This window comes from Rattus rattus, chromosome 4, assembly GCF_011064425.1.
Source record: "Rattus rattus isolate New Zealand chromosome 4, Rrattus_CSIRO_v1, whole genome shotgun sequence".
Taxonomy (NCBI): domain Eukaryota; kingdom Metazoa; phylum Chordata; class Mammalia; order Rodentia; family Muridae; genus Rattus; species Rattus rattus.
In genome coordinates, this window is record NC_046157.1 from 79,495,327 (window position 1) to 79,510,152 (window position 14,826).

At 40.9% G+C, this 14,826-nt stretch overlaps 1 pseudogene; it reads right to left on the reverse strand.

Moving 5' to 3' along the window:
• Window positions 1-13,413: 13,413 nt before the first annotated feature.
• On the reverse strand, window positions 13,414-14,198 carry LOC116898025 (annotated as a pseudogene).
• Between the last annotated feature and the right edge of the window lie 628 nt (window positions 14,199-14,826).

Genomic DNA, 14,826 nt, shown 5'->3' on the forward strand with positions numbered 1-14,826 from the left:
TATTGAAGAAACACTAACCCAAATGTCTATAGTCAGTAATGCTGGTCAAGTTTCAGTATAGAATGCATGTTTGTGATGTATGAAGTTCAATGGAACTGAAACCATCCCTTCTAAGTCTTAGAGAGGGGTGGGGGCGGGGGGAATGTTTCGTGAGATTCAGAAGGTAAAGAAAAGGCCACATGTCTAGTTAAGATCAAAACTTGGAAGGTTCTGGAAGATCCTTATTTAGCTTTTGTAAAGAAGTAAATAGTATTGTAGAAGGAGACTGAGCAGCCAAGCTTCAAAGCAGATATTTGACTACTGAACTGCCCGGAAACTGTTCAGAAAGCCCCATGGTGGCAACTTTCATAAGGTGTTGAGGGCCTTTTCAGTGATGTAGCTGCTCTTTTGAGTCATCCCTGTCCCCATAAATAACCTTTCACCCAAATTCCCATTAGTAGCCCCAATAAATCACCAAGACAATCTTTGCAACTACTGTGTTCTTCATGGGTTATCCTTCTGGGGTGAGTACACTGTGTGGTATGTCTCCCCAGAAAAGTCTATCCTACAACAGTCAGTCATCTGCCCATTGTTATACTGTGATATCTAAGAAGATTAACTTAAAGGAAAAAAGATTTGTGGTGGTCCTGACAGAAACTAACTCTGGAGCTCTGATCCTCTCTTGAGGGCAGTCTATGGGAAAGAACATTGGTGGGGCAAGACTTGGTCTTGCTAAAAATTAGGGTTACTTTCCACAGTAACATTTACCTATCTTCACTTTAAGTTACTCTTTTGTTTTTTTTTTAGATCTGCCTGCCTCTGCTTCCTAAATTAAGGGCATGTGCCAACACTACCTGGCTAAAAATTCTTTAGAACCATATCTTTAAGTCTGTATTGAGGCGTAAAAGCTGTTTGGAGTCTCAGAAACATACAACATACACACAGGAGAGAGAGAGAGAGAGAGAGAGAGAGAGAGAGAGAGAGAGAGAGAGAGAGAGAGAGAGAGAAACACAGATGAAGGGACAGACGGAAGGACAGAAGGAGGGACAGAAGAGGGAGAGGGAGATGGAAAGAGAGAATTTAATTTGTTTCTTGAAATTATGGAGGCTGAGACTTGCCTCTTTCTGCATGGTAAGTTGACATTCTACAGATGGGTATAGCATATCCAGTAGTATAGCGCCTTCTTTTTCATTTTAGGCTATTTACTTTACAGAAGAAAATCTACTTAAAAATTGTGTATATTAATATCCACAAAAAATTCCTCATAAATGCTGCCAGAATGTTAAGATATCTGGGTACCCTAGGGCCTAATCATGTTGACACATGAAATATCTTTAATTTATTTTATAAAATTAATACCCTGCTTAATGTTTGAACGTTTTTTCTAGCTTCCTAATTTAAAAAACTTTTCTTATTTGTTTGTATACCTATGTGTTGGTGTGGGCAGCTGAGTGGAGTATGTGTGCATGTTTGGGGGTTAGATCACAAGTCTCATTCTCAGTTCCTATACGCCTTGGTTTATGAGATGGAGTCTCACTGGGATTTGGAAATTGCTGATTAGGCTATGCTGGCTGGTGAATTTGCTGCAACCACCCTCCTTCCTGTCTCCCCAGCTCTAGAGAATAGAGGTGTTCACCACTGTGCTTGGCATTTTGAATGAGTACAGGAGATCAAGCTTCAGGCCTCTTGGCAAATTGATGCCAGTGGCTTAACAGTGGGGATGGGAGATTAAGAGATCCTTTGTTCTTTTCTCTATGGCACCTCTGCATGACAGACCCTAAGGCTGAGAGTTCATTTAACTCCTTGTCAGCTAGGGAAAGTTGGTCTCAGGAGGAGAGACAAAAAGGAGACACTTGTGAGGTAACCCAATCACAAAAAAAACACACACAGTATGCACTAACTGATAAGTGGATATTAGCCCAAAAGCTCAGATTACCCAAGATATAATCCACAGACCACATGAAGCTCAAGAAGGACGACCAAAGTGTGCATGCTTCAGTCCTTCTTAAAAGGGGGAACAAAAATATTCATAAGAGGAGATATGGAGACAGAGTTTGGAGCAGAGACAGAAAGAATGGCCATTAAGAGCATGCCCTACCTAAGGATACAGGACATATACATACAGCCACCAAACCCAGACAATATTGCTGATGCCAAGAAGTGCATGCTGACAGGAGCCTGATATAGCTGTCTTCTGAGAGGCTGTGCCAGAGCATGACAAATACAGAGGCGAATGCTCGCAGCCAACCATTGAACTGAGAATGAGGTCCCCATTGGAGGAGCTAGCAAAAGGATTGAAGGAGCTGAAGGGGTTTGCAACCCCATAAGAACAATACAAACCAACAAGAGTTTCCAGGGACTAAACCACCATCCAAAGAGCACACATGGACAGACCCATACCTCCAGCTGCATATGTAGCAGAGGATGACTTTGTTGGGCACCAATGGAAGGAGAAGCCCTTGGTCTTGCCAAGGCTGGATCCCCCAGTGTAGAGGAATGTTAGGGCAGGGAAGCAAGAAGGAGTCGGTGGTTGGGTGGGGGAACACCCTCATAGAAGAAGGGGGAGGGGGATAAGATAGGGGGTTTATGGACAGGAAACTGGGAAAGGGAATAATATTTGAAATGTAAATAAAAAATAACCACTAAAAAATAAATAAAAGGGATTCTATTCTTTATTTCTAAGTGAAAGTAAAAGGGGTGAACCTGTCAAACTATGTGTTCTCTTAATTTCTAAGTTACTCTACTGTCATCTCCTTCTTCCTCTAAGTTTGCTCTCTCCTTCTGCTACTTAATGTTTATAGTTTTTGTACATTTTTAGGAAAATAGACATCCTTTTTTTTACAAAAATTCACTAAAGTTCAAACATAAATTCAAGTCATACATTGAAGTTTACAGTAGAGATGTTTACATGTGTTTCCATTAAGACTAGTTATTTAGCTAGACATTATCGATCAGTTGCTCCACAGCTTCATTGAGAAGTCTAAAACTTTAAGTTTTGTGTCTAAGTTAGCACTGAGGTTTTGTATAAATAAACCTAGTCGATAATTTATCTTCTGTTCTTGTACCTACAACATATTGTTCATTCCCTTTTATGACCTTTGGTTAACAGTTTTACAGCTCTAAGGAATTATTCTGTTATAAATGCCTTCTTTCTATCTCGGAAGTAATTAACTCCTGACATGGGAAGACTGGCAGAGTTCCATTTTCAGATTTCATATCAGAGAAGGCTTCAATGGCAGTTCTATTATAAAGGGCTTAAAAATTACTAGTATAATTTCAGGAATTCTTATAGAATCATCGTAAGGAATTTAAAAATCATCTGTTTATCTGTGTAGAACCACTACAAGACAGTACATCTTTATTGATCTGTAGAAAATCTGCCCAATAGGGTGGGCTAATGTCTGGAAATTATATATTAATTTAATCTAATAATGACAAGAAAGGCATATCAATAGCAGGAATCAAATCCTAAAAATGTTGTCCCTTCAACTTGCCTGCAAGGTACCGCCGTCTATAGTCCATGGTGAAATCTGTTAGCCTTTATTCTTTCCTAGATGGTTCCTGACAGGTTTCTGTTCCTTTGACTTCAATTCCATGGCTACTTTAGTCCTCTGTTTCAGTGACTGTGTGAGGTAACACATGATGTGAAAGAGAAGATCATGCTGAAGGGGAGCTACTCATTTCATAGCAGCTAAAAAGACAGGAGTGGGCAAACAGACAAAGAGACAGAGACACAGAGCAATGAAGAAATACAGAGAGTGACAGAAGCAGAGAGAAACACATCAGGGGGAAGAGGGTACAGGATGAGGAAGAGAAAGAAAAGAGGAAGAGAAGAGAAGAGAGATAGATCCAAAAATAAAATACCCTGCAAATCACGCCTGTGAGTCTACTACCTCTGTGAAGAGCCCCCTGAAAATTACCAGTTCTTTTGAAATAGTATTAACTTTTTCAACTGATGAGACTGTGGGAGACATTCTAGAGCTAAGTTACAACAGGAGGATAGACTAGATTACTCTCAGAGTTCATGGAGAGAATAATTGGTGGAACAGTGTAACAGATGACACCAGATTTGTGAAATGCCTTGAAAACTAGTTTAACATTATATGAAGATTAAAAATAATAGTGTAGAAAAGAAGAAGTCAAAATATCACTATTTGCAGATGATATGATAGTATATTTAAGTGATCCCAAAAGTTCCACCAGAGAACTACTAAAGCTGATAAACAACTTCAGCAAAGTGGCTGCGTATAAAATTAACTCAAATAAATCAGTAGCCTTCCTCTACACAAAAGAGAAACAGGCCGAGAAAGAAATTAGGGAAATGACACCCTTCATAATAGATCCAAATAATATAAAGTACCTCGGTGTGACTTTAACCAAGCAAGGGAAAGATCTGTACAATAAGAACTTCAAGACACTGAAGAAAGAAATTGAAGAAGATCTCAGAAGATGGAAAGATCTCCCATGCTCATGGATTGGCAGGATTAATATAGTAAAAATGGCCATTCTACCAAAAAGCGATCTACAGATTCAATGCAATCCCCATCAAAATACCAATCCAATTCTTCAAAGAGTTAGACAGAACAATTTGCAAATTCATCTGGAATAACAAAAACCCAGGATAGCTAAAACTATCCTCAACAATAAAAAGGACTTCAGGGGAATCACTATCCCAGAACTCAAGCAGTATTACAGAGCAATAGTGATAAAAACTGCATGGTATTGGTACAGAGACAGACAGATAGACCAATGGAACAGAATTGAAGACCCAGAAATGAACCCACACACCTATGGTCACTTGATTTTTTTGACAAAGGAGCCAAAAACCATCCAATGGAAAAAAAGATAGCATTTTCAGCAAATGGTGCTGGTTCAACTGGAGGTCAACATGTAGAAGAATGCAGATCGATCCATGCTTATCACCCTGTACAAAGCTTAAGTCCAAGTGGATAAAGGACCTCCACATCAAACCAGATACACTCAAACTAATAGAAGAAAAACTAGGGAAGCATTTGGAACACATGGGCACTGGAAAAAATTTCCTGAACAAAACACCAATGGCTTATGCTCTAAGATCAAGAATCGACAAATGGGATCTCATAAAACTGCAAAGCTTCTGCAAGGCAAAGGACACTGTGGTTAGGACAAAACGGCAACCAACAGATTGGGAAAAGATCTTTACCAATCCTACAACAGATAGAGGCCTTATATCCAAAATATACAAAGAACTCAAGAAGTTAGACCGCAGGGAGACAAATAACCCTATTAAAAAATGGGGTTCAGAGCTAAACAAAGAATTCACAGCTGAGGAATACCGAATGGCCGAGAAACACCTAAAGAAATGTTCAACATCGTTAGTCATAAGGGAAATGCAAATCAAAACAACCCTGAGATTTCACCTCACACCAGTGAGAATGGCTAAGATCAAAAACTCAGGTGACAGCAAATGCTGGCGAGGATGTGGAGAAAGGGGAACACTCCTCCATTGTTGGTGGGGTTGCAGACTGCTACAACCATTCTGGAAATCAGTCTGGAGGTTCCTCAGAAAATTGGACATTGAACTGCCTGAGGATCCAGCTATACCTCTCCTGGGCATATACCCAAAAGATGCCCCAACATATAAAAAAGACACGTGCTCCACTATGTTCATCGCAGCCTTATTTATAATAGCCAGAAGCTGGAAAGAACCCAGATGCCCTTCAATAGAGGAATGGATACAGAAAATGTGGTACATCTACACAATGGAATATTACTCAGCTATCAAAAACAATGACTTTATGAAATTCGTAGACAAATGGTTGGAACTGGAAAATATCATCCTGAGTGAGCTAACCCAATCACAGAAAGACATACATGGTATGTACTCATTGATAAGTGGCTATTAGCCCAAATGCTTGAATTACCCTAGATGCCTAGAAGAAATGAAACTCAAGACGGATGATCAAAATGTGAATGCATATCGCTCCTGAGAGACACAGCCAGAATACAGCAAATACAGAGGCGTATGCCAGCAGGAAACCACTGAACTGAGAACAGGACCCCCGTTGAAGGAATCAGAGAAAGAACTGGAAGAGCTTGAAGGAGCTCGAGACCCTATATGTACAGCAATGCCAACCAACCAGAGCTTCCAGGGACTAAGCCACTACCCAAAGACTATACATGGACTGGCCCTGGACTCTGACCTCATAGGTAGCAATGAATATCCTAGTAAGAGCACCAGTGGAAGGGGAAGCCCTGGGTCCTGCTAAGACTGAACCCCCAGTGAACTAGACTGTTGGGGAGAGAGAAGCAAGGTGGGGAGGGTTGGGAGGGGAACACCCATAAGGAAGGGGAGGGGGAGGGGATGTTTGCCTGAAACCGGAAAGGGAATAACACTCGAAATGTATATAAGAAATACTCAAATTAATAATAATAAAAAAATATAAAAAAAAATTAGTGTAGACACCTGCTAAATGCTGTACTGAAAAAATGTATAATTTAAAAGCTAAAAGTGAGAACCGTGGATTTTACTGATGGTTTCAGAGGATTCCAGGTATGGCTGAGTCTTAGGGATTCCATTTCTATGGAGAGACATCATTATCTAGGTAATTCTTATAAGGACATTTAATTGGGACTGGCTTACAGGTTCAGAGGTTTAGTCCATTATTGGCAAGGCTGGAACATGGCAGTATCCAGGCAGATGTGGGGCTGGAGGAGCCAGAGAAGTTCCACATCTTGATCCAAAAGCAGACAGGAGAAGAGTGGCTCCCACATGGCTAGGAGGAGGGTCTCAAAGTCCACTCCCACAGTAACACATCTACTCCAATAAGGCCACAGCTCCTAATAGTGTGGTTCCCTGGGTGAGCATATACAAACCACCACAGGCTGTGTTGTCTCTTGCCTTGTCCTGTGGTGGAGCAGAGCACCACAATGGGCAACCCGTGCTGTGGATAAGTTGCTGGTGTCATGATGGTAAAACAAAAAAGAGGAAGAATACAGGTTACCAGGAACCTCTCAACATCGATTTCACAACTGTCCAATTTCCAACACCTCCAAATAGTGCCGTCTGCTTAGGACATCAAAGTATAACAGTCTGTCCCTTTAGCCAATCTCACAGGAACTAAATGTCCTTGTTCTAATACAGGATCACCACAGCCCCTAAGCTTTCCCCCATTTCTCTAAGGCTCAATTCTAAAGACCTCTCTGAAATACAATGTAAACTCTAGATACATTCCTCTGGGCAACTAATAAAATAAATGTGATTGTTCTCCTGCAGGTGACATAATTTCATTTTTTCACAGCTGAATAAATATTCATTGTGCATTTAGCTGCCACATTTTCTTTTTTCTAGGTTTATTTGTTTTATGTGTGAGTATTTTTCCTGAATGTATGTGTGTGTACTTCAAGTGTGCCTGGTGTCTTTGGAGGTCAGAAGAGGGCATCGGATCTCCTGTAACTGGAGTTATGGATGGTTGTAAACCACCATGTAGGTGCTGGGAACCAAGTCTGGATCCCTGGAAAATCAGCAAGTGACCAACCACTGAGCCACCTCTTCAGCCCCACGTGTTCTTTATATATTGAGCTGTGAACTAGTACATGGGTTGGTTACATTGGGGGATTGTGCATATGGTCTCCATTGATAGGGATATATAAGTTTTTCTCTGGCATGCTGATATAGATTCATTCGGGTGTATACCCAAGAGTAGTATATTTAGGTCAGAGAATAGCTAAAGGTTCTTTCTTTTGGTTTATTTTTGAAGAATCTCACCATACTGGCTGCACCATCTTATAATCAAACCACCAGATTATAAGGGCTCTACATCACTGCCAGTGTTATCATTTGTTTTCTTAAGGATAGGTGGGGGAACTATAAGAGAGCAAGGAGAGTCTAAATAATTTGTTTGGATTAACAAGAGAGTAAGCTCTTTAACAAACTCTTAAAAAATTTGTCAAAAAATTTTTTGGATCAGATGTAGCACACACCTTTAATAGAGCACTTGAAAGGGAAGTGGATCTCTGGGAGTTCCAGGTCAGCCTAGCCTACATGGGGTTCCATAGAGCTACACAGTGAAACCTCGTCTCAAAGATGACCAAAGAAATTATCTGAAGAAGTTTCAGGCTCCTCCAGACGAACAAGATGCAAAAGAAAAGAAGGCCAAGGGGAAGAAGGTGGCTCCAGCCACCGCTGCCATCAAGAAACAGGAGGCCAAAAAGGTGGTCTATCCTCTGTTTTGAGAAAAGGCCCAAGAACTTCAGCACTGGGCAGGACATCCAGCCCCAAAGAGATCTAATGCACTTCGTCAAATGGCCCCGCTACATCAGGCCACAGCCATCCCATCCTCTATAAGCCGCTCAAAATATCTCTTGTCATTAACCAGTTTGCCCAGGCCTTGGACAGGCAAACAGCGACTCAGCTGCTTAAGCTCGCCCACAAGTACAGGCCAGAGACAAAGCAAGAGAAGAAGCAAAGGCTGCTGGCCCGCACTGAGAAGAAAGCTGCTGGCAAAGGCGACGTCCCAACTAAGAGACCACCTGTCCTCTGAGCAGGGGTCAATACAGTCACCACCTTGGTGGAGAACAAGAAGGCTCAGCTGTTGGTGATTGCCCATGATGTGGACCCCATCGAGCTGGGGTTTTCCTGCCTGCTCTGTGTCGAAAGATGGGGGTGCCCTATTGCATCATCAAGGGAAAGGCCAGGCTGGAGCACCTGGTCCACAAGAAGACGTGCACCACTGTTGCCTTCACACAGGTTAACTCAGAAGACAAGGGTGCTCTGGCTAAGCTGGTGTAAACTATTAGGATCAATTATAACAAATACGACAAGATCCACCACCACTGGAGAGGCAACGTTCTGGGTCTTTTTTTTTTTTTTTTTTTTGGAACCGAACAACCAGATTTATTTGTTAAATGCTCAATGTACAATACATCCACACAATTAACTTACAGCCAATTGATAATATATAATTGCCTACCTAGATACACAAAGCCCTGTACACATCCCTTTTTTTCTTCCATCTTTATTAAATGGGTATTTTTTGTTTACATTTCAAATGTTATTCTCTTTCCCAGTTTCTAGGTCAATATCCCCCTAACCCATCCCCCTACCCTTCTATATGGGTGTTCCCCTCCCCATCCGCCCCCCCATTACCGCTCCCAACAACCCCATACACTGGGGGTCCAGCCTTGGCAGGACCCAGGGCTTCCCCTTCCACTGGCGCCCCTACTAGGCTATTCACTCCTACCTATGAATGTGGAGGCCAGGGTCAGTTCATGTATAGTCTTTGGGTAGTGGTTTAGTCCCTGGAAGCTCTGGTTGGTTGGCATTGTTGTTCTTATGGGGTCTTAAGCTTCTTCAGCTCTTTCAGTCATTTCTCTGATTCCTTCAATGAGAGTCCTGTTCTCAGTTCAGTGGTTTGCTGCTGGCATTCGCCTATGTATTTGCCATATTCTGGCTGTGTCTCTCAGGAGAGATGTACAACCGATTTCTGTCAGCCTGAACTTCTTAGCTTCATCCATCTTATCTAGTTTGATGGCTGTATATGTATGCCACATGTGGGGCAGGCTCTGAATGGGTGTTCCATCAGTCTTTATTCTAAACTTTGCTTCCCTGTCTCCTCCTTTTAAAGAAGGAGTGAAGCATCCACATTTTGGTCATCCTTCTTGAATTTCATGTGTTCTGTGCACCTAGGGTAATTCAAGCATTTGGGCAAATAGCCAATTATCAATGAGTACATACCATGTGTGTTTTTCTGTGATCACTCAGGATGATATTTTCGAGTTCCATCCATTTACCTATGAATTGCACAAAGTCATTGTTTTTGGTAGCAGAGTAGTATTCCATTGTATAGATGTACCACATTTTCTGTATCCATTCCTCTGTTGAAGGGCATCTGGGTTCTTTCCAGCTTCTGGCTATTATAAATAAGGCTGCTATGAACATAGTGGAGCATGTGTCTTTGTTATATGTTGGAGCATCTTTTAGGTATATGCCCAAGAGAGGTATAGCTGGGTCCTCAGGTAGTGCAATGTTCAATTTTCTGAGGAACCTCCAGACTGATTTCCAGAATGGTTGTATCAGTCTGCAATCCCACCAACAATGGAGGAGTGTTCCTCTTTCTCCACATCCTCGCCAGCATCTGCTGTCACCTGAGTTTTTGATCTTAGTCATTCTCACTGGTGTGAGGTGAAATCCCAGGGTTGTTTTGATTTGCATTTCCCTTATGACTAAAGATATTGAACATTTCTTTAGGTGCTTCTCAGCCATTCGATATTCCTCAGCTGTGAATTCTATGTTTAGATCTGAATCCCATTTTTAATAGGGTTATTTGTCTCCCTGCGGTCTAACTTCTTGAGTTCTTTGTATATTTTGGATATAAGGCCTCTATCTGTTGTAGGATTGGTAAAGATCTTTTCCCAATCTGTTGGTTGTCGTTTTGTCCTTACAACAGTGTCCTTTGCCTTACAGAAGCTTTGCAGGTTTATGAGATCCCATTTGTCGATTCTTGATCTTAGAGCATAAGCCATTGGTGGTTTGTTCAGGAAATTTTCTCCAGTGCCCATGTGTTCAAGATTCTTCCCCACTTTTTCTTCTATTAGTTTGAGTATATCTGGTTTGATGTGAATGTTCTTGATCCCCTTGGACTTAAGCTTTGTACAGGGCAATAAGAATGTATTGATTTGCATTCTTCTACATGCTGCCCTTCCAGTAGAACCAGCACCATTTGCTGAAAATGCTATTTTTTTCCATTAGATGGTTTTGGCTCCTTTGTCAAAAATCAAGTGACCATATGTGTGTGGGTTCATTTCTGGATCTTCAATTCTATTCCACTGGTCTATCTGTCTGTCTCTGAACCAATACCATACAGTTTTTAACACTATTATTCTGTAATACTACTTGAGTTCAGGGATGGTAATTCCCCCAGAAGTTCTTTTATTGTTGGGGATAGTTTTAGCTATCCTGGGTTTTTTGTTATTCCAGATGAATTTGCAAGTTGTTCTGAATAACTCTATGAAGAATTGGATTGGAATTTTGATGGGGATTGCATTGAATCTGTAGACTGCTTTTGGTAAAATGGCCATTTTTACTATATTAATCCTGCCAATCCATGAGCATGGGAGATCTTTCCATCTTCTGAGATCTTCTTCAATTTCTTTCTTCAGAGACTTGAAGTTGTTATGATACAGACCTTTCACTTGCTTGGTTAAAGTCACAGCGAGGTATTTTATATTATTTGGGGCTATTATAAAGGGTGTTGTTATCCTAATTTCTTTCTCATCTTGTTTATCTTTTGTGTAGAGGAAAGCTACTGATTTGTTTGAGTTAATTTTATACCCAGCCACTTTGCTGAAGTTGTTTACCAGGCTTGGTAGCTTTCTGGTAGAACTTTTGAGGTCACTTAAGTATACTAGCATATCACCTGCAAATAGTGATATTTTGACTTCTTTCCAATTTGTAACATTTTACCTCCTTTTGTTGTCTGAATCTTCTCCTGGCTGCCTTCCGATTAAGATGTAGAACTCTCAGGTCCTGCTCCAGTGCCATGTCCGCCTAGATGCTGCCATGTTGCCACCACCACCATCCCCCATGACAATAATGGACTAAACCTCTTGTCAGGAGCCATAATGGTACAAGATAATAACTAGCAGGTGATCTCACTGAGATGGCCTGCTTTGGATTGTTATATAATCTGCGACAGGTTCACCCTTATTCAGCATGGCTGTAAGGGAATTCATTTTAGGAAAGATTTCTGCTATTAATATGCTTTTCCTGTTATTATTAAACATATGTAACGATCATAAATAGCCCAACCCTTTGGAGAAGATCTCTGCAGATCTACAAAGATGTAATGTCTTGTAGTGATGCTATATAGATGACTTCTTAAGTCTTAAAGGTGATCCTATAAGAATTCCTAAAATTATAACAGTGATTATTAAGCTCTTTTATAGTGGGACTGCTATTAGGTCCTTTTCTGACAGTCAAAACTGCAATGAGAACTCTGCCAGTCTCCCAAGTGTCACCAGTTAACTGCTCTTAGATAGTATCCTATTTTCTCCTACTCAGAGCACATCCCAAGAGGCTGTAAAACAGTTAACCAAAGGGCATAAGAAGAGAACTAATGATTTGTTATAAGTGCTAAGACAGAAGATAAAATATTGACTGGGTTTATCTATACAAAACTTCACTAATAACTTAGTTATGGTTTTAAACCTTCAGTGAACCTGTGGAGATGTGTCAGGTGATAGATGTTTTGCCAGATAATTACTCCTGATGGATATGCGTGTAAACATTCTCTATTGTAAACTTCTATTTCAATTTGTGATTTGATTCTTCGTGTAAACTTGTGATAAACTTTTTAACATGTGATCATGTATTCTGAAAGATGTTTAAATGCTAAGGACAAAGAGAAGAGTCAGAACTGAGCTGAGAAGAGCCAAGTTGAGAGAGGAACTGAGCTGAGTTTTTAGATGGAATACCTTTTACACAGAACTGAACTCAAGAAGAACTTAGAAGTATAAGCACGGTGTTGGGAGAAAAGGCATTGAGAGTGAAAGCATTACTGTGGCCTCAGAGCAGGAGGAGAGAGCAAGATTAGGAAGAGAATGCAGAGTGGAAAGTACAAAGAGAGCAATGTGCAGAATGCAGAGGGAGAGGAAAGTAGCAGCTGCAGAGAGCAGAAGGAACAGGCAGGCTTCTCCTTACCATGGCACAGAACAGGTCCCTTCTTAATAACAAGGCAGGCTTAATTTTATTAAAAGGAACAAGCTTTTTTCTTACAAACTTGAGTTTAATTCATTTAGCATTAAAAGGGTAGAAGCTTTTTCTTTCTCTATGCAACAAAGATTGGAGCTCATTTTTCATCCAGAATGAGTGAGTTCTTTATGCACTGGTGCTTGGTCTTTTGCTCCATATGCATATGTAAGTATGGATGTGTGTGTATAAGTATGTAATTGTGAGAATGTATGCGTGTGTGTGTGTGTGTGTGTGTGTGTGTGTACAAATGTAATTGTGAGAATGCGTGCAAGCTGGACCCAACTGGTGTTAGTGGAAATGCATAAATGCACATTCATGAATCCGTATAGGAACTTACATGAGTTTATGCATACTTGCCTATGTAAATTTTTTTCCTTCTGCAAGTGCTATTCACTTCTCTTGATTCAATAGAAGTTTAATGTTCCAAACTTTCCCCTAGCCCCACAAACAAGAGACATCTGGACAAAGGGGAAAAGGCTCTAGCAATTAACCCTTATCTCCAGCTGTTCAAGAATGAGGTGCTAAGTGCCAGAGACTGCAGTTCCTGGCCTCAGAGGAACACAAAAGGCAGGTCAGCTATGGTAGCAGTAACTTAGATAAGTAAGTCAGCTACAGTAGCATAGTAACTTAGACTTTTTTTTCAATTTGCCAAGCTGTGACTGTTTATTAACTGACCAGACTGTAAAAATACCACAGACAATACCTTAGTTCATCTGTCTAATAAGCCTGTTTATCTGGTCTTCCCTGTTACCAGCATTTCCACCTTCTACAAAGTGAGTTGTCTTTTTCTTCATTCCACCTCGTGGGGAAGATAGTTTGAAGGGCCATAGGAAGTTATTTGCTTCTTTGAAGCTTGTCCCAAGTGTATATAGATCTCGTGAATTAGATCCTCCATGCAGATGATGCCAAATTTACCAAGAGATCAAGCAATCAAGGAATTATCTGTCAAGGCAATCTGTTTTTTATTGATTTTGCCAGAGCCTCACTTGTAGATGAGCTCATTTACTGACTTCAGGTTGGGGTACCCCCATGCAATGTATGGTTCCACAATCCTTAGCATGTTAATTGAAGCCTTGTTGAGCTTAACAAAGGTGCCATTGAGGATCTGCCAAAGACGAAGCAGATGCAATACCTTGTGCACCTTTTGGGCTAACTCCACTGGTATACCTCAGATTCTGATGACAAAGGCCAATTTTGGTTCTGCGGGCACATAGAAGTTCCCAGCTTTCCTTGCCATCCTAGCCATGCGAATCTCAGTCCAGTACATCTGTCTGTACTCCTTGTGATAGTGCTTTGCCTTCTCATAGATGAGCTTCCTCCTTGCCTTTTGCAATGTCTTCAGGGCAAACTTCTTCCTCAGGTGCTTCACCTTCAATGCTGAGAAATTCCTTGACTTTTTCTTAAGGGTTTCTAGCTCAGTGGGAACCTTTTGCTTAAGGGTTCCTGGTGCAGCAGCAGCCCTCTTTTTCTTCTCTGGTACAGCCTCCATGGTTCCAGCCAGGAAAGGAGAGGAAGCTCTAGACTTTCTATTATACAGTAAAAGGTAAACATTTTTTTATTATACAGCAACCCTAAATATCTCATAAAACAAAGTCTTACCCTCTGTCGATGCTCTCTGTTGCCTCAAGAAGAACTGACAAGAAAGAAGACCCCCTCCAGGGATGGCTCCTGGCAACCTCTGAAATTATAACCTAGCCCCAATTAAATCGTGTCCTTTATAAGAGTTGCCTTCATTGTGGTGTCTGTTCATAGCAATGGAAACCCTATCTAAGACACTCCCCAACATGCTTTTGGTCATAACATTTTGTGAAAGCAATAGAAAGCTAACTAAAATGGAAATTGGTACCAAGTTGTGGGGCATCACTGTGACAGATCTGACCATATGTTTTGAAGAAAGTTATGCTGATATTTGAACCTCTGGCTGGAAAAGCCACTGAGAGTTTAGTGAACAATTGTGAGAACTTAGATAATAATGTTGAGATCTGTACAGATTAATGGAGGCCTTGCTTGTGATTTGAGAGGGAAGTTTTGAAAATGTCTTAAAGACTCTAACTGGGCCACTGATACTTTGGGTTAAGAACCACTAAAATGCAACCTCTGCTTTTCTGGGGCAATGA